Raw genomic sequence first — 21,079 nt, forward strand, 5'->3', positions numbered from 1 at the left:
ATGTAATCAAATTACCCTTTAACCATGCCTGACGATTCACGAACAGCTAATTGTAAATAAATATGTAAATACATATGTAGATAAAAAAAATAGATATATGTATATATATAATATTTTGAATTAATAAAGTATACTCTAATTAATTGAAACTTAGAATGTAAAAATAACAAATAAAACAATTAAGTTATTATGAATATATCTAAATATATATATTGCTATAAAATATATATAAATATATAAATATCAACTATTTAGTGAAAGTCATCACATAAAATAACATTACATAAATCATACATAATATTATATTAAATTACAAATTTGAATATAATTAAAATATTAATATTATTACCATTAAAAATTCATCATTTTTATTATTGTTAATACTGATATTAATATTTGTAGTAGTACTTCTAAAATGAAATATATATAAGATCCAAGTTGTATTATTATCAATAATAATATTAAAATTATTATAACTAGTATTATTATTTGTATCATTAATAAAGATTATTATTATCATTATTATAATTACTAGAAAATAACACAAATTTAATCATTCTATCATTAAGAATATTATTAATATCATTTTTGTGATTAATAATAATATTATTATTGTACTAGTATTATTATTAGTTAAAATATTAAGAGTATTATTATTATTTATTATATTTATTAGTGTAATATAATTATTATTAACATTATTAGAAGCAATATTTATATATAATGTTTAATTACTTAAAGAAATTGAATACTGAATATAATTTATAAAACAGAAGGCAAATCTCGTACAGATGGTTACACATCACGATCACTTTATTTTTTTGTCTCTAATCCTGATCCAGACTCGAATTAAGTCACAGAAGTATCCAAAATCAGTTGAAGGTCACATTCATCATTTAATTTTTTTTTATATAATTTTGTTTTTATTTAATTCTCTGTCGACCTGGATAACCCCACAAATCCTATAGATTGTCCTTCTAATTATTCCACAGTCGTTTATATCACTCTCAATCATCCAGTATAATGTATTCATTGTAATTCATGAAAAATCAATCGAAATTTATAAGAAACCGATGAACACCCCTGTTCTTGTTAAATTTTTTAAAAACTTTGAATTTGAATGAAACTCTAAAATGTAATAATGTGGTTCTGTTAGGAATCCTTTATTAAATCTTTCTGCAAAATTTTGTGTTTCAATTCTTTCAAACGTGGTCGAATTTTGAAGTCAAAGGTTAAATGTAAAAAGTCAAACATATGAACAACGATTAAATTCGAGTTCATGATTACGTTTCAAGTCCAATTGATGCATCAGAAAGTTTCTAGGAACGAGTTAGAGTATATTTTATGTTAGAAATTTCGTCTGAAATGATTTAGAAATTAAAAAGTGATTTTGACTTCATCTTGTTCATGTCGAGTCTGTTACAGCTCGATTTTCAATCTCTCTATTGTAATTAAGTCTAACAACTGTTAAAGGTCATTTCTGCTTTAGTAAAGAACCTAAATTGTTTGTAATTGGTGGTTTTGATGGTTAAATTGTTTGGTCGATTTTGGAAATTGGAGATGGAAATTGAAACAAGTTTAATACAGGTTATATAAATTAAGAGTGAAGATAATTCAGAAAAACAGAAACAGCTTGATGGTTAGGAAGGTATTCGGGAGAGCGAGAGGTCTCGGGTTCAATTCTAGGCATGGGCAGTTTTCTTTTTCTTTAGGGTTTCATCAAAGGTAGTCCCATGTTTTATTATTATTATTATTATTATTATTATTATTATTATTATTATTATTATTATTATTATTATTATTATTATTATTATTATTGTTATGATTAGTTATTGTTATTGTTATTACTAATGCAGATAGTAAATATTATTATTGTTAGGATTATAAATACAAAACTGAACATTATTATTATTATTGTTAAGATGAGTATTATTATAGTTATCATGTTGAATTTATTATTATTACCCTTACAAATTAGTATTAGCATTATATTTATCATTACTTTCATTGTTATTAATAATAAATGTTATTAATAATATTACAATTAATATCACTAAAATAATTATCTATATCAATATAATTATTATTATAGTTAAGCTAATTGTTAGTAAAACTATAAAATGCGAATATGTATTATTATTATGTAATTACTAACATCATTATCATAACTATCATTAATGGAAAAATTAATATTTATATAGTTATTATTATTAATATCATTATTATTATCACTAATAGAAATAGTAACATTATTACTTTCTTAGAAAACTAAAGTATTATAATCATTACCATATTTAATATTATTTAATATTGTTGTAATTAATATTTTCAATAGCAACCAAATGATATATAAATAAATATATAAATATATTTAATACATATAACATAACAAAATTTATATTTTTATATACAAAATGAGTATAGGAAACATATACATATTACTAATATAAATATGATATAACTAATAAATTCACTTAAATATAATTGTTCGATTTCAAATATGTGTATTAATATATATATATATAAATGATATATGTTCGTGAATCCAAGGCCAACCCTGCATTGTTCATTTTGTTCAATGTCGTTATATGTATTTTTACTACAAAATACAGTATGGTGAGTTTATTTATTCCCTTTTTATATATATTTTTGGGCTGAGAATACATGCAATGTTTTAATAACTATTTTACAATATTTATATGCGTGAGTTTCATTTGTCCTTTTTACTCATTACATTTTTGGGCTGAGAATACATGCAAATGATTTATTAACTGTTTTACAATATTTATATGCGTGAGTTTCATTTGATTCCCTTTTACTCTTTATATTTTTGGGCTGAGAATACATGCACTGCTTTAATAACTGTTTTACAATATTTATATGCGTGAGTTTCATTTGCTCCCTTTTTAAATGCTTTTGCAATATATATTTTTGGGACTGAGAATACATGCACTGCTTTTATAACTGTTTTACGAAATAGACACAAGTAATCAAAACTACATTATATGGTTGAATGATCGAAATCGAGTATGCCCCTTTTTATTAAGTCTGGTAATCTAAGAATTAGGGAACAGACACCCTAATTGACGCGAAACCTAAAGATAGATCTATCGGGCCCAACAAGCCCCATCCAAAGTACCGGATGATTTAGTACTTCAAAATTTATATCATGTCCGAAGGAGGATCCCGGAATGATGGGGATATTCTTATATGCATATTGTGAATGTCGGTTACCAGGTGTTCAATCCATATGAATGATATTTTTGTCTCTATGCATGGGACGTATGTTTATGAGAAATGGAAATATGAAATCTTGTGGTCTATTAAAATTATGAAATGATTATTTATGCTAAACTAATGAACTCGCCAACCTTTTGGTTGACACTTGAAAGCATGTTTATTCTCAGGTACGAAAGAAATCTTCCGCTGTGCATTTGATCATTTTAAAGATATTACTTGGAGTCATTCATGACATATTTCAAAAGACGTTGCATTCGAGTCGTTGAGTTTATCAAGATCATTATTAAGTCAATTATAGTTGGATATATTATGAAATGGTATACATGTCTGTCAACTTTAGATGTAATGAAAGATTGTCTTTTCAAAACGAATGCAATGTTTGTAAAATGTATCATATAGAGGTCAAGTACCTCGCGATGTAATCAACTGTTGTGAATCGTTTATAATCGATATGGACTTCGTCCGGATGGATTAGGACGGGTCCTTTCATTTACCGTTCGTAATTAGTTTTAAGACTAGTATTTTACCGTAGTTTATTTTTATTTCTAGATTTTTAGGCTTTGCCGTAAAATCCCTTAAGTGCTTTTTCTTTAGACTAAGATTTAGGTGCTTTAGAATTTTACGACGTCGCTTATCGCTTAAATATTTAATAGATTTTAGTGCCTATTTAAGTTATTACCGTTTTGGATATAGAATTCCTTTAAGCTTTGATACCTTTAGACGTAACTTTTAATATTTAGTTTTTAGACTTTTAAGTTTCGACGCTTTACTTTCTTATTTTTATTTTTCTACCTTTTATTTTTCGACGTTTTTCGACGCGCTCCTTTTCTTTCTCATTTCTACGCTCTAGTTTTTAGGACATAGAATTTTCTTTAAACTTCGACGAAAAAAATTATTTTAAGCGGTTAAATTGATAGACATCCAAAAATTTTTGGTTCGTAGTAATAGTTGGATTTGTTAGTGGCGAGTTGTGGGCTTCCGATTTAAAGGGTACTGGATACCTGCTGCATCTATTGGCTATTCGAAACGTGAGCAAAATCAGAAAAGTCTATTAATTTGATAACTTTAATAATTTTTTATCTTTATAACTAATAGGATATTTAGTGAATGCACCGAGCAAAATGTTCACCACCTTTCATACGTTCACCACCTGTAACTCGATCGAGACATCTAGCCAATATTGTCGCCGTTGATTTTTCTTTATAATCATCATCTAATCAACCAAGTACTCCGATTCAAATTTTCGATAATCCATTTTTTGAACCCGACCTCACAATTGAGAACCCGGAGGATATTCAGGGACAATTCAGAGATCCTGAACCACTAATCATTCCTCCTGAACCACAAATCACTCATCCAGAGATTGTTGAGGAAGAAACCATTAAGTCAGAATCCTCTAGTGATTCAGATTCAACAAATTCAATCATGGAAAATCCGGAACCTCTAAGTATGGAAGATCGAATGAGGGCTAAATGCACTGGCCAAGGTCACGCAATTACTCAACCTGACATTAATGCACCAGATTATGAAATCAAAGGACAAATCCTACACATGGTAACTAATCAATGCCAATTTAGTGGTGCACCGAAGGAAGATCCAAACGAACATCTTCGTACCTTTAATAGGATTTGTACTCTATTTAAGATCAGAGAAGTTGAGGATGAACAGATCTATCTCATGTTATTTCCCTGGACTTTAAAGGGAGAAGCCAAAGATTGGTTAGAATCGTTACCTGAAGGGGCGATTGATACTTGGGATGTTTTAGTTGAAAATTTTCTTAAACAATTCTTTCCGGCATCTAAAGCCGTAAGACTTCAAGGAGAAATTGTTACGTTCACACAAAAGCCAAATGAAACTTTATATGAGGCATGGATAAGATTTGGAAAGTTATTGAGAGGATGTCCTCAGCATGGTTTAGACACTTATCAAATAGTACAAATATTCTACCAAGGATGCGACATTACTACACGAAAAGACATCGACATAGCAGCTGGTGGTTCCATTATGAAGAAAACCGCAACTGAAGCTTACAAAATTATTGATAACACTGCTTCCCACTCACATGAGTGGTATCATGAAAAAGACATTGTTAGATCATCTAAAGCGGCTAGAGCCGAATCTAGCCATGACTTTGATTCCATTTCCGCAAAGCTAGATGCTTTCGAGAGACGAATGGAAAAGATGACTAAAGATATTCACGCAATACGAATTAGTTATGAGCAGTGTGGAGGACCACATTTGACAAAAGATTGTCTCAGTATTGAACAAACAATGGAACAAAGAGAGAATGTTTCATACATGACCAAAGGCCTGGAAATAATTATCAAAATAATTATCAACCGCCAAGACCAAACTACAATTAAAATCAGAATTATAACCAAAATGTTCCATACAACAACCAACAAGGACCTAGCAATCAACAAGTATCTAACAATACTTACAATCAGCAAAGACCTATTTTTCAAAATAAACCACCGCAAACTGATGATAAAAAGCCAAATTTAGAAGACATGATGTCGTAGCTAGTTGAATCTCAAACACAGTTTTTCACATCTCATAAACAAACGAATGAACAAAATGCTCAATCATTTAGAAATCAACAAGCTTCAATCCAAAATCTGGAACAAGAAGTAAGCAACCTAGCAAGGTTGATAGGTGAAAGAAAACCGAAAAGTCTACCTATCGATACAAATGCTAACCCCCGGAATGAAACAGCTAAAGTCATTACCACAAGAAGTGGTATTACACTTAAACCACTGAAAATACCTGTAATTTCTGTTGACTCTACTCCTACTACACAGGCACCACAGCCTGAACAAGAGAAGGAATCAGAACCGGTAGTTGAAAAGGTTAATGAAGATAACACAGTTAAAGCTAAACCTTATGTTAAACCATACCAACCACCACTTCCTTACCCGAGTAAAATGAGAAAAGAAAGACTTGAAGCCGAGCAATCCAAATTCTTGGATATGTTTAAACAAATAAATGTCAATCTTCCTTTCATTGATGCGATTTTAGGAATGCCTAGATATGCTAAATTTCTGAAAGATCTAATCACAAATAGAAAGAAAATGGAAGAACTCTCGGCTGTTACAATGAATGCTAATTATTCTGCAGTGCTGTTGAATAAGCTACCAGAAAAACTCTCAGATCCAGGAAGTTTCACAATTCCATGTTTTCTAGGTAGTCTAAGTTCAATAGAAGCATTGGCAGACTTAGGTGCTAGTATAAATTTAATGCCATAATCACTATACGCTAAACTAGACCTCGGAGAATTGAAACCAACACGAATAAGCATACAACTAGTAGATCGATCAGTAAAATATCCTAGAGGGATAATGGAGAACATGCTAGTTAAAGTTGGTACTTTAGTATTTCCAGTAGATTTTGTTATTCTGGACATGGAAGAAGATTCTCGAGTTCCTCTCATATTAGGAAGACCATTCTTAAACACGGCTAAAGCAATAATAGACGCGTTTGGTAAGAAACTGACCCTAAGTATAGAGGATGAGAGTGTTACCTTTTATGTTTTTAGAGCCATGCAACAACCACAATCTGCAGATGATACATGTTATTATATTCAAACTATAGATTCACATGCAAAATTGTTAGAAGAATTTCCAGAATTACAAGGAACAGGAGAATGTTCTTTAGGAGAAGGGACTGAACCAATTGATGAAGCTGAAATGTTAGCCGCACTCATGGCTAATGATTATGAACCAACAATAGAAGAACTTCAAATGTTAAAAGAGGAAGACAGATATCGATACAAATCATCGATAGAAGAACCACCGACATTAGCCACTTCCAAACCATTTGGAATACGCTTATTTACATGGTGAATCTGAATTTCCTGCAATAATATCGTCTTCTCTTACTGAAAATGAAAAATCTCAACTCATTTCTGTGCTAAAAGCTCATAAACCAGCTATTGCATGGAAGATTTATGACATTAAAGGCATAAGTCCTTCGTATTGCACACATAAAATCCTTATGGAAGAAGGCCATAAAACCTATGTGCAACGCCAATGAAGACTAAATCCTAATATGCAAGATGTTGTTAAGAAATAAATTATTAAACTGATAGATGCAGGTTTAATTTATGCAATCTCTGATAGTCCATGGGTAAGCCCAGTTCAATGCGTACCTAAGAAGGGTGGCATGACTGTCATCACAAATGAAAAAAATGAGCTTATTCCTACTAGGACTGTAACAGGATGGCGTGTCTGTATTGATTATAGTAAATTAAATGATGCCATCAGAAAAGATCACATTCCCTTACCTTTCATTGATCAAATGTTGGAAAGGTTAGCCGGAAACAGTTACTATTGTTTTCTTGACGGTTTCTCCGAATACTTTCAAATTCCAATCGCACCCGAGGACCAAGAGAAAACCACGTTCACGTGCCCTTATGGTACTTTTGCTTACAAACGCATGCCATTTGGACTTTGCAACGCCCCTGCAACCTTTCAAAGGTGCATGATGGCAATTTTTCACGACATGATAGAAGAATGCATGGAAGTTTTCATGGATGACTTTTTAGTCTTCGGTGATACTTTTAAAACATGTCTAGTTAATCTTGAACGAATGCTTATTAGATGCGAGCAATCAAATCTAGTTCTTAATTGGGAGAAATGTCATTTCATGGTTAAAGAAGGCATCGTTCTTGGTCATAAAATTTCAAAGGAATGAATTGAAGTGGATAGAGCTAAAGTAGATGTAATTGCTAAACTTCCTCATCCCACCAATGTTAGAGGAGTTAGGAGTTTTCTAGGGCATGCCGGTTTTTACCGACGTTTCATAAAAGACTTTTCTAAAATTGCCACTCCTATGAATAAACTTCTAGAAAAGGATGCTCCATTCATCTTTTCGGATGAGTGCATCAAATCTTTTAATATTCTTAAAGAAAAACTCACTAATGCGCCGATCATGATAACTCCAAATTGGAATCTACCATTTGAGCTTATGTGCGATGCAAGTGATTTTGCAATGGGAGCTGTTTTAGGTCAAAGAATTGAAAAATGATTTCAACCTATCTATTACGCTAGTAAGACGTTATAAGGAGCACAAACGAATTACACAACTATTGAAAAAGAACTCCTTGCTATTGTCTTTGCTTTTAATAAATTTCGTTCATATCTCGTTCTAGCTAAAACGGTGGTCTATACCGACCATTCTGCTCTTAGATATCTATTTTCAAAACAAGATGCCAAACCACGATTAATCCGTTGGATCTTACTCTTACAAGAGTTCGATATTGAAATCCGAGACAAAAAGGGAGCAGAAAATCTCGCAGCTGATCATCTTTCTCGTCTTGAAAATCCTGAATTAGAAGTTCTAAATGAATCGGCCATACAAGATAACTTTCCTGATGAATATCTTTTGAAGATCGATTATAATGAAATTCCGTGGTTTGCAGACTATGCAAACTACTTAGTATGTGGATTCCTTGAAAAAGGGTTGTCGTACCAAAAACGAAAGAAATTCTTTAGTGATATAAAACACTATTTTTGGGAAGATCCACATTTGTTTAAAAGTTGTCCCGATGGAATAATACGCCGATGCGTATTCGGAGATGAAGCTAGTCAAATCTTAAACCATTGTCACACAAGACCAACAGGAGGGCATTATGAGCCTCAACTCACAGCAAGAAAAGTCTACGATGCTGGATTTTATTGGCCTACAATTTTCAAAGATGCACACCTTCTTTGTAAATCCTGTGATGCTTGTCAAAGGGCCGGAAAAATAAGTCAACGTGATGAAATGCCACAAAATGTCATTCAAGTATGTGAAGTATTTGATGTTTGGGGTATTGACTTTATGGGTCCATTTCCAAAATCTCATAATAATCTCTACATTCTTATTGCCATTGATTATATATCTAAATGGGCAGAAGCGCAAGCTCTCCCAACTAACGATGCACGAGTTATAGTCAACTTCTTAAAACGTCTTTTTGCTAGGTTCAGAAAACCGAAAGCTTTAATAAGTGATCGGGGTACTCATTTTTGTAATAATCAACTTGAGAAAGTTCTTAAAAGATATGGAGTGACTCATCAAATCTCAACTGCTTATCATCCACAAACAAGTGGACAAGTTGAAAATACCAACCTAGCATTAAAACGTATTCTAGAGAAAACTGTAGGATCAAATCCGAAGGAATGGTCCATGAAATTGGAGGATGCACTCTGGGCTTTTAGAACAGCCTACAAAACTCCAATTGGAACCACACCTTTTAAACTTATTTACGGAAAAGCATGTCACCTTCCGGTAGAAATTGAGCACAAAGCATTTTGGGCTTTGAAGACATGTAATCTTGATTTACATGAAGCTGGACGTCTACGGTTAAGTCAATTAAACGAATTAGAGGAATTAAGACATGAAGCATACGAAAATTCATTAATCTATAAGGAAAGAACAAAGAAATGGCATGATAAAAGAATCAGAAGTTCAAAAGAATTTAAGGAAGGAGACAGAGTTCTTCTTTTCAATTCAAGATTCAAGCTATTTCCTGGAAAATTGAAATCAAGATGGTCTGGACCATTCATAGTCAAAAGAGTTTTCCCATACGGAACAGTAGAATTAATAAATTCGAATTGGATTGAATTTGAAGTTAATGGTCACAGAGTTAAACATTACATAGATAATCTAATGGAAGTTGAAGATGAAGTTAATCACAATTTCGACACCAAAGCTAAATAAGTGTGGGAAGATTCGAATACTTTAAGGATAATATGAATTTCTGTTAGAGTTAGATGTTTTGTTTTCATGTAGTTCTCGAAAATGGAATCTGAATGGTCTTTCCCTAGTAGACCCTAAAGAAATAGTCTTCTCCCCCCATTCTGAATTTTTATTTTTTTAGGTTTTACGAGATGAAGAATTCCTTTGATCTGAACCATGGTCTACTACTACACGCTATGATTACTAAACGTAATAATAACATCTTCCCGAGTGAACTAATATCATTCATAAGAGGCAAAATGGACGAAGTGAGGAAAGAACTCAGGAAGAATCATCATAAGACACATTTTGGTAAAGGAAAATCAAAATCCGCAACAAAAAGAAGAGCACGGCACCTTGAAAGATGTCATAAATGCGGAAAATGGTCACATGAAGGTAAATGTTTGAACAATCAAACATATTCAAATACTGAATTTGTTACTCTACGCAGAGAAGGACCGTTCATATGTTTAGAAGAAAAGTTATTGAAAAATCGAGGCTACGCTTATGTAGCTATGGAAAACCAAATCACACGACTCTCCTATGAGTCGGCTAAAGCAGGTCTCTGAGAATTCTATCTCACAGGTAAGTATGTACAGTTTTATTTTTATTTTATTGCTTTTAACCTTTTGATAATAAACGCTGAATCGTTCGCTATAAAGTATTAAATTGATATTCAATAAAATTATGTATGCGAAATCGAAATTATTGATATCATACAAAAATTTATTATATCACTGCGAAATTTACCGTTTATTCATAAGGTATAAATATCTTTAATCACTCAATTCAAAATATTTCAGAAATTCGTCAGGAGTAAAACTAGGTAATATAGCCGAAATTACTTTACCCAAAAGAGGGACGTATATTTTTGTTAATATTTGATTGATTAAAGTGGGATAAAAGACCAAAAAGATTTTTATTTTTATTTTTACCATGTTTTTTTAAATTAATATATAACTATATTATTTAAATGTAAGTTTGAAAAATTCATGTATATAAATATTATTAATATTTATATGAAATTTTAATATGCAACTTAAAATTTAAGTTTGGTGTGAATTTAAAAACAAAAATGTACTTTATTTCATTAAGTTAAAAATTTGATATTTAAAATTCGTCGTGAGTTGAAAACTAGGTCGTTGAACCGAAATTGCTTTACCCGAGGGCGGGATGAGAAATTTTATTATCATTATTTTTAATCTTATTGATTTAAAGTATGCCAAAAACATTTAAAAAAACCCAAAAATCTTTGCTTTTAAAACAATCGCTTTAAAATGACAAATTTTAAAATTTTGTCGAGGGACAAACTAAGATAACTTACCGAAATGACCTCGTCCTAAATACCAAGGAAAACAAAATTTTAATTAATTAAATTAATGTTTTAATAAGTGAAGGTTTTTATATATATAAAAAAAAAACCCTGGACCCCATGCGATCGCATGGGGTTTACACAGCCAACAAATGCGATTGCATGGGCTGGAAATGCTGGGCAGAATCAAAAAGGCCACAAACTGGTTTCCTGTCTCATTACAACCACATACACAAACACGAACACACACACACATAATCACCAAAAATCACCAATTTTCAACCAAAATTCACGAAATTCGTCACAATAATCCGCTATAATCATGTCTTTTCTCAGATGGGGAAGCAGAAAGGTAAAAATTTTACCCCTAAACTCATATATTTCCTAATTTTTGTGATAATTACAAATATTTGTCCTATTTTGATTTTGATAATTTTTAGTGTAATTAGAGTTAAATTTTTAGTATATTATGCTTGTATAACCTAGATTGATGCTATTTAACATGATTTGAAGCCTTAAACTTCAAAATTTTTAGAAATCTAGGGTTTGTGTTCTTGAGCAATTTGGGACTTTTTGATATAAACATGTTATGGCCAATTTTTGTTATGGATTATTGCTAAATTAAGTAGTGTAACATGTTTAGGTAGCTAAATGATCCAAACTTTGATCCTAAACATGATTTTTGAGCATCAAAGTGGAGTTTTTAAGTCTAAAATTCACGAACTTGATTATTTTGATATAAATGTCATTTGAAACTTGTTAAATTGCTAGTAATGATTATTTTGACATGAGTTGGATGCTTATGAACTTTGTATACCTTTTCATATATGCTTATTTGAAAAATTGTAGAATTGATAAAAATATGAAAATGAGTATAAGTTTAATATGGAGTAAACATGTTATTGTAATTGTTTTAATTTGTTATTTTGCTAACACTAATGCATATTTGGATACACAAATTTTGTGTTTAATGTGTTTTGCAGTGAAATACAGATTCATACGGTGCATCATCGTCTAAACGACCTGAACAAGAACCTGATTAAGAACCGCAACTGTAACCACAACCTGAACAACAAAAGCATTATAATCAACACGTGCCATACTATGAGCCGGAGCCACAATTTTTTACCACCTACATAGTATTTCCCGTTCACCATGTAGTAGAACACTCGAGAATTCATGAAAAGGAGTTACACCCCAATCTAAGGTTTGATAGAAGTTGGAGAGATTACCCGACGTACTAAAGTAACAAATTTAAGCTTTTGACCAAAAATGTAGAGGTACCAAGGGTAATAGATTGGGAGCCTTTGGTAAGGGTCCACCTAGCTAATTCAGTTAGACAGCATCTAATTCAAAGGTATGGCAGCTCTTCTTTTACTTATTGGGAACGTTTATTTACCACTCGTAGGCCTGTATATAAGGAGTGGTGTGTTGAGCTAATGAGTACTATAGCCTTAAATAAGGATGTAGATAGGTTAGACGATAAGACTTTTCTTAGATTTTTACTTGGGGGTAGGATGTACAGGATGTCTATGATAGACATGGCTAGAGCTTTACAGATTTACACCCCCACTGAATTATTATCACCTGATTGTACAGCTTTAATTTATCACGGTGAGAGGGTAGATAGATATTTTGATGCTAACGACGTATGGAGGCGTATGTCAAATTTTAATGTGTTTACACGGGCAGGAAGACACTCCTATTTTGATATTAACAAAGCAGAGCTTCGTATAATACATAGATTTTTAGCTAACTCGATTACACAAAAAGGTAAAAACAAGGAAAAAATGACTCTAAATGATTTATTTTACCTTAAGTGCATTCGAGACACTAGAGGCTTTGTTAATATTCCCTACTGTGTTGGGTTTTATATGTCCAAAGTTGTGGAAGGAATACAGGACGGGAGAATAATAGGAGGAGGTATTTTTATTACTCTCATTGGAGAGTACTTAGGTGTAGATAGGGAACACGGGGGTCCAATGATGGTAGTTGAGGAACAAGCCGAGAGCATAGGCTTGCAGGTGTATCAGGATGCAAATGTACTAAAATGGAGGCATAATATGCCAATACCATATCATGGCACCCGTCCACAGGTAGAGAGGGGTTCGGATGAGGAGATGGAGGAAGCAGATGACATCAGGGATGTCATTAGGGATAGTTTCACTGACGTTTTCCAGCATGTAGATAAGGTGGAAATGAATAACGAGGCTAGGCATCGTCAGTATGAGCAGTGGAAAGCCACGAATGAGTATGACCGATCCAGGCAACGCCAACACAATAGCTGGCAAGTTCATCAGCACCAAATCATGAGCCAGCTATCATATCAGGTACCAAATAACTACATCCCGACTAGACCTGCTTACTATCCACCACATCAGCCCGACATGCGACCACCCTTTTGTGATGACCCGGGAATTTCCGACCAAATTTAAACTTAATCTTATTATGATTCCGACCCAATAAGCAAAGTTTGTAAAGTTGAGTCTCAAAATTTTGGAACAGTTACATGAATGCATTTGCCATTTTGTTGCCATTTTGACCATACCCGACGATTCACGAACAATTGTGTGTAAATAAATATGTAAATATATATGTGAATAAATAAGAATGAATATATAATTATGAATTTATAAAATACACTTTTGAAATGAAAACTAATATTAGGCTAATTAAATTAATATTAAAATGACTATATAAATGATATTATTTTAAATCTACATGTATATAAATATATATGAATACTATACATATGTAATGTTATATATATTGTAAGAAATATATAATTTATAAATACTAAATATTCAATATATGTTATTATATAATATATATAATTAAGTAAATATGATATAGATAATAAGTTGTAATACTAATATATTAAGTGTAATTACAAGTTAAAATTTTAATTGTTATATTAATATTATCATTAATTTCATTAGTATTTGTAACATTAATGTTATTATGTATAGTATATATATATATATATATACATATAAAATTGGATAAGTTTAAGAGGTTATATTATTATTGTTAATATTATGATATTCCATAAAAATTAATATTAGTATAACTGATAAAAATTATTAGTACCATTAATATTATTAATATTTTCATTATCTTTAGTAATAATATTATTATTACTATTATACTTTTATTTATATCATTAAGTGTATTATTATTATATTTACTAATAAAATTAGCTTATAATTTATAAAAATAAAAATAAAATATAATAATAATAATAATAATAATAATAATAATAATAATAATAATAATAATAATAATAATAATAATAATAATAATAATAATAATAATAAATATATGGATATAATACATATACAACCTTGGATATAAATTCAGATATACGAAAAATCAGTATTGCAGGTTATATACAAATACTTACACATTTTTACAGAATCCAGATTTATATATAAATATAGATATATAAACATATATTTATGAACATGATAAAATACAAATAAATGAAAAGTGGAATCCAAAATCTGTTGCACATAGTATCCAACTGTATTTGATTGCTTACTCTGTCCCTAGACCCTTACTAATCACGACTAAATCACACGCATAATCCAAGAATCAGTTTAACATAGCTATCACTCTTATTTTTTTATATTTGTATCTGTCCTTGGAGAATAATTTTTTTGTCGATCAGATTGACTATATGATAAATGAATTATTCGATGATTATGATTAACACATTCAATTAACAATACATACTCACTCTCAATTATAATTCTTACAACCTTAAACTGTCAAATTAAATGGAAAATTGATGAAGAAAACAGGTTCTGCCCTGTTCTTCATGATTTCTTGTCAAAATGCGAATTCGAAACTAATTACAAAAAGTATTGATGCTGTGTTGTTAAGAATCATTTATGAAAACTATCTGCAAAATATTATTTCCCAACTCCTATTTAAACTGAATTTTTCGAGTCAAACTCTTATATCAAAAAGTCAAACAAATGGTTCATCTTAAAATTTGAATTCTCTATGTTGTTTCTGGATTAATTGTGGATTCACAAAGTTTCAATAAATGATTTACAACATGTTTCATGTTGTAATTATCGTGTATAACAGCCTGGAATTTAAAAATCGATTTGAAGTTTATGGTGTTCATAACTGTAATTAGCAATAGCTTAAATTCGATTTAAATTTCAAAAAGTGTAAATGAGGTTTTGTTAGAAATATGTTATTAAATCTTTCTGCAAAGTATTAGATTTTAAATCGTTATATCGATTCCTAATTTTTGAAGTCAAACTTTTAAATTCAAAAAGTCAAACGGTGTTCTTCAACTAAATTGGAATTCTGTGTTTTGTTCTTAGATAAATTGATGATCCAGAAACTTTATAGAGGTCATTTGAAACACAATTGATGTTGGAAACTTTGTCTAAAACGTTTTAAATCTCAAATTCAGTTATTATTTTTTTTTACATCGAACAGGTTTCTTCTTCAATATATATATATATATATATATATATATATATATATATATATATATATATATATATATATATATATATATATATATATATATATATATATATATATATTTTTTATTTTGTTGCAATTAATTCAAAAAGTCTAATATAAATGGAATATTTTTCGTTCATAATTATTTAAAAACAAATGAAATATGTTTAATTAAATTTGGGGATTGTCTGATCGATTTAATACTCAAGAAGAAGAAGAAGTGAGTTTAGGAAAAACAGTTTAATTATATTTAAAATGAAAAAATATCCAGAAATGTAGCAGCAGCGAGATGGTTGGTGTATGTGTCGGTTAATCGAAAGGTCTTGGGTTCGAGACCCTGGCGAGGCAGAAAGATATTTTTTTGGGCGATTTATTTGAAGGTAGTTTCCTTATTATTATTATTATTATTATTATTATTATTATTATTATTATTATTATTATTATTATTATTATTATTATTATTATTATCATTATTATTATTATTATTGTTATTGTTATTATTATTAGTATTAATTATAACTTTTATTATTATTATTATTATTTCTAATACGTGTATTAAGTATCATTTTTGGTTAATATGATTATTGTTACAATTAGGACTTTCATTATATTAAATATTAATATCATTATCGTTATTATAGTTATTATTATTATTTTTGATATTATTATTGTTAGTACTAATTATAATTGTTATAATTGTTATTATTACTAAAGTTATTATAATTACTTAGTATTATCATTATTATTAAGAATTAGGATTATTATTATTATTATTATTATTATTATTATTATTATTATTATTATTATTATTATTATTATTACTATTACTATAAGACAATACAAGTTATTATTACTCTCACTAATATTAGTATAAATATCATTTTCGTAATTATTAGTTTTACTATTATTATATTTAACATAAGTATCAATTTTAACAATATCGTTATTAATATTAGTATTATCAATATTAAGAAGGTTATTATTATTAGTAACTCATTATTATCAAAACTATCATTTTCGTTACAAATAAGTATTTTGTACCTAAAATATACTTAATACATATACTATAATTATATTAAATATTTATATATCACATATCAAATATAATAACATTATCTATATAAATACTTATATATATAACGAATTAAGAATATTTTCATGTAATACTAACCATATATATATATATATATATATATATATATATATATATATATAGATATATTAATAACTAAATATATAAATATTAAACATTTTAAATATATACACAAACTAAATAAGTATAATATATAATTCAAGTTATAATATATAAACTTGCTCGAATATGATTATACATTTTAATATATATACGAATGATATAGGTTCATGAATCCGAGGCCAACCCTGCACTGTTCAGTTGTTCGATATAGTCATATGTATTTTTACTACAAAATACATTAGGTGAGTTTCATTTGATTCCCTTTTACTCTTTACATTTTTAGGGCTGAGAATACATGCAAATGTTTTATTAACAGTTTTACAATAATTATATGCGTGAGTTTCATTTGCCCTTTTTACTCTTTACATTTTTGGGCTGAGAATACATGCAAATGCTTTATTAACTGTTTTACAATATTTATATGCATGAGTTTCATTTGCCCTTTTTACTCTTTACATTTTTGGGCTGAGAATACATGCAAATGCTTTATTAACTGTTTTACAATATTTATATGCGTGAGTTTCATTTGCCCTTTTTACTCTTTACGTTTTTGGGCTGAGAATACATGCAAATGCTTTATTAACTGTTTTACAATATTTATATGCGTAGTTTCATTTGCTCCCTTTTTAAATGCTTTTGCAATATATATTTTTGGGACTGAGAATACATGCGCTGATTTTATAAATGTTTTACGAAATAGACACAAGTAATCGAAACTACATTATATGGTTGAATTATCGAAATCGAATATGCCCCTTTTTATTAAGTCTGGTAATCTAAGAATTAGGGAACAGACACCCTAATTGACGCGAATCCTAAAGATAGATCTATCGGGCCCAACAAGCCCCATCCAAAGTACCGGATGCTTTAGTGCTTCGAAATTTATATCATGTCCGAAGGAGGATCCAGGAATGATGGGGATATTCTTATATGTATATTGTGAATGTCGGTTACCAGGTGTTCAATCCATATGAATGATATTTTTGTCTCTATGCATGGGACGTATGTTTATGAGAAATGGAAATATGAAATCTTGTGGTCTATTAAAATTATGAAATGATTATTTATGTTAAACTAATGAACTCACCAACCTTTTGGTTGACACTTGAAAACATGTTTATTCTCAGGTATGAAAGAAATCTTTTGCTGTGCATTTGCTCATATTACATGGAGTCGTTCATGGCATATAGAGGTCAAAACCTCGCAATGGGACCAGCTGTTGAAGACTTCGTCCAGATGGATTAGGACGGGTCCTTTCAGTTGGTATCAGAGCGGTGGTCGTAGCGAACCAGGTCTTGCATTAGTGTGTCTAACTAGTAGTTGTTAGGTTATATTAATGAGTTTGGACTTCGACCTAGTAGTTGTTAGGTTATATTAATGAGTCTGGACTTGAACCCGGTCTGCATGTTAAAAAGTTTTGCTTATCATTTTTTTGTCGGAAACTATCTGCTTGTCATTCTTAGTCTAGACACATCTTACTGCATTGATTGCATGAATAGTGTATAGACAAATCCATATCTTAGTGTATCTGTTACTGTAGACCTTATCTGACATGTTTCTTTAATTTCCTCCGTAACCTACGGGATCTTCGGTACTATACATAGATATTCTATGTAATTAGAATACCATCCGATATCCAAAAATCATTTCATACCGAAAATCCTTTATCTAACCATACAAGATGGAACTCGCAACTAGTTCAAGTTCTTCAGAATCCGACAGCTATTCCGACATGGAATCCCACTCAAGCTCCGAAGACAATGTAACCGGAATGGATCAACCAATTAGTCATCACCAATTCTGAATGAATTGGGGATGGGTTCGTAGCCTACTTAATCATTGGAGGCAAGAAGAAGGTGATCCCTTCCACCAACCGAATTCACCTCTGGGTGAAGAACCTGAAGCACTTACCGGCGAACCTGTTTGAAACACCATTTTCTCTCTCATTTCCCGAGTATCTCATCACGATCATATACTATACCAAATTCTAAACCTTACTCATCCGCTCGTTCCGACCGACAATCATCCCGAAATAATAGAAGAAGTCAACGAACTTCGCGCTCGAGTAATCAATTTGGAAAATATGGTGCAAAATGTATCAGCTTCAGCAACATCACCGACACCAACCGTACCATCAATAACAGCACCAGTACCATCAACAATCCATGCCTCAACATCTCATTCTGTACCTCGAGTATAATCACCGTTCTACGTATCGATCTACATCAATTATTTTCATTCTTCATGGTGATTATGTAATCTCTAAAGTCTTAGAGATTATTTATTCTAGCTCAAACAAAAAAAATCAAATGAGTTTAATATCATATTGACTCATTAAATCCAAGATTACATCTGAAGAAAATATATATGTATATATATTTTCATAAGGATTGTAATTAAAAATTCTTTCGTACAAACTGTTAATGGTAAAAATATTTTAACGGGTAGATAATACCCGAGGAATATTTAGATTTCACATTAATAACTTACACTGTACATTCTTCGAATCTGATTCAACAGTCATTTAATATCCTACTTACATCCACAGATATACGTATCCGTTCAACGCAGAATAACCATTTTCACTCAATTTCATATTGGATTTTGACTTACCAGAATCCAACAAGTGGCATAATGAAGAAATAATGGACACAATAAAAATTGATTAGAAACAGACTAATTAACAATATGAAATTTTGTTAAGAAACCACGCTAACAAGATCCTAGCTAGCTGTTCCTAGCTAACTGTTAATTCCGTATTACATTTTATTTTATCGCAATTAATTTATCGCAATTTAATTATCGTAATTTATTTATTGCAGTCTATTTATCGCAATTTACATTCTCGCAAGTTTATTTATCGTCATTTAATTTTCTGTTATTTATTTTACGCACTTTAAATATCGGGACATGTATATAAGGTTTTGACATATCATATCGACGCATCTATATATATTATTTGGAATCACCATAGACACTCTATATGCAGTAATGATCGAGTTCTCTATACAGGGTTGAGGTTGATTCTACAATAATATATATACTTTGAGTTGTGATCAATTCTGAGACGAATACGGGTCACGATACGTATTAATTAATTCGAATATTATATATTAAACTATATATGAATTATTGAATTGCTAGCTGTGGACTATCAACTGAGGACTACCAACATTGGACAATTTAAATGAATTAAAATATTGATTATAACATATGAAACTAAACAATTCTTCGAGCTTGCCACTTGATTTCATCTTAAACCTCATCTGTATCTTAACGGTTACAATCTGCGTTCAAACCTTTCATGATTCTTGAAAACACCTAAATCGAGAGGATGAACCAACCGCACTTCATCTACGAGAGAACAGATTTATGCATATAGTTATGCACTTGAAAACACTCGAAACTTGAGTAAACGTTTAACACGCATTTGTATTAGCTCCTTTGGCGTTGTTATTACCGAAAATCACTTTGCAATCCCTTTCCAAATTAGCCAATTTTGTCACAGCTCCAACAAGTCAACCTCGACTTTTCACTCAGATTAGCTTATTATAACCCTGATATATAATTTGTCTTTCGTCATCGATACCGGGAAACCGTTTATATCTCACCACATTAGCAGTAAATTTACCAACAACACCGTTGATCTTTGACTTTCCGAAAAATCACTATATTCAGTGAAACCCTATCATTTACTCATTTACATCTTATAATGAGAATATTACTATACCAACTACCGGGAATTAGCAAATAGTATTTTGAAATCTCGTAGCATGGCTACAACAACAATTATATGTATACATATAATCCTTATCTCTTAGAATTATGATCTTCCACTCTGAAATTTTGAAAGGCACCCAGTCTACAAATCAATACTTCAAATTCTGAAGAAAAAAAAAACTGAATACAGCAGCAAAAACTGTACAAGTTGAATACAGCAGCAAAAACTGTACACGATCTTAACCGTCGAAGGTATAAAGATAAAGAATAGTATGTTGGCAAAGCTCAGAAAAGTTAGAACTGGAAACCAGATTGAGCAAATCATGCAGGAGACTCTGAACAAATTACAAGGACTAAACTTGTACATAAAGAATCCAGATGATTCTGTTTCTGATGAAATCTTTAGC

At 30.3% G+C, this 21,079-nt stretch overlaps 1 non-coding gene across 1 annotated transcript; it reads right to left on the bottom strand.

Moving 5' to 3' along the window:
• Window positions 1–5,049: 5,049 nt before the first annotated feature.
• Window positions 5,050–5,156, bottom strand: LOC139878978 (small nucleolar RNA R71). Its single transcript, XR_011769836.1, has one exon. It is a non-coding gene; the product is annotated as a small nucleolar RNA R71 (small nucleolar RNA).
• Window positions 5,157–21,079: the final 15,923 nt, after the last annotated feature.

The sequence above is a fragment of the Rutidosis leptorrhynchoides genome, chromosome 11 (genome assembly GCF_046630445.1).
Source record: "Rutidosis leptorrhynchoides isolate AG116_Rl617_1_P2 chromosome 11, CSIRO_AGI_Rlap_v1, whole genome shotgun sequence".
NCBI classification, from domain to species: domain Eukaryota; kingdom Viridiplantae; phylum Streptophyta; class Magnoliopsida; order Asterales; family Asteraceae; genus Rutidosis; species Rutidosis leptorrhynchoides.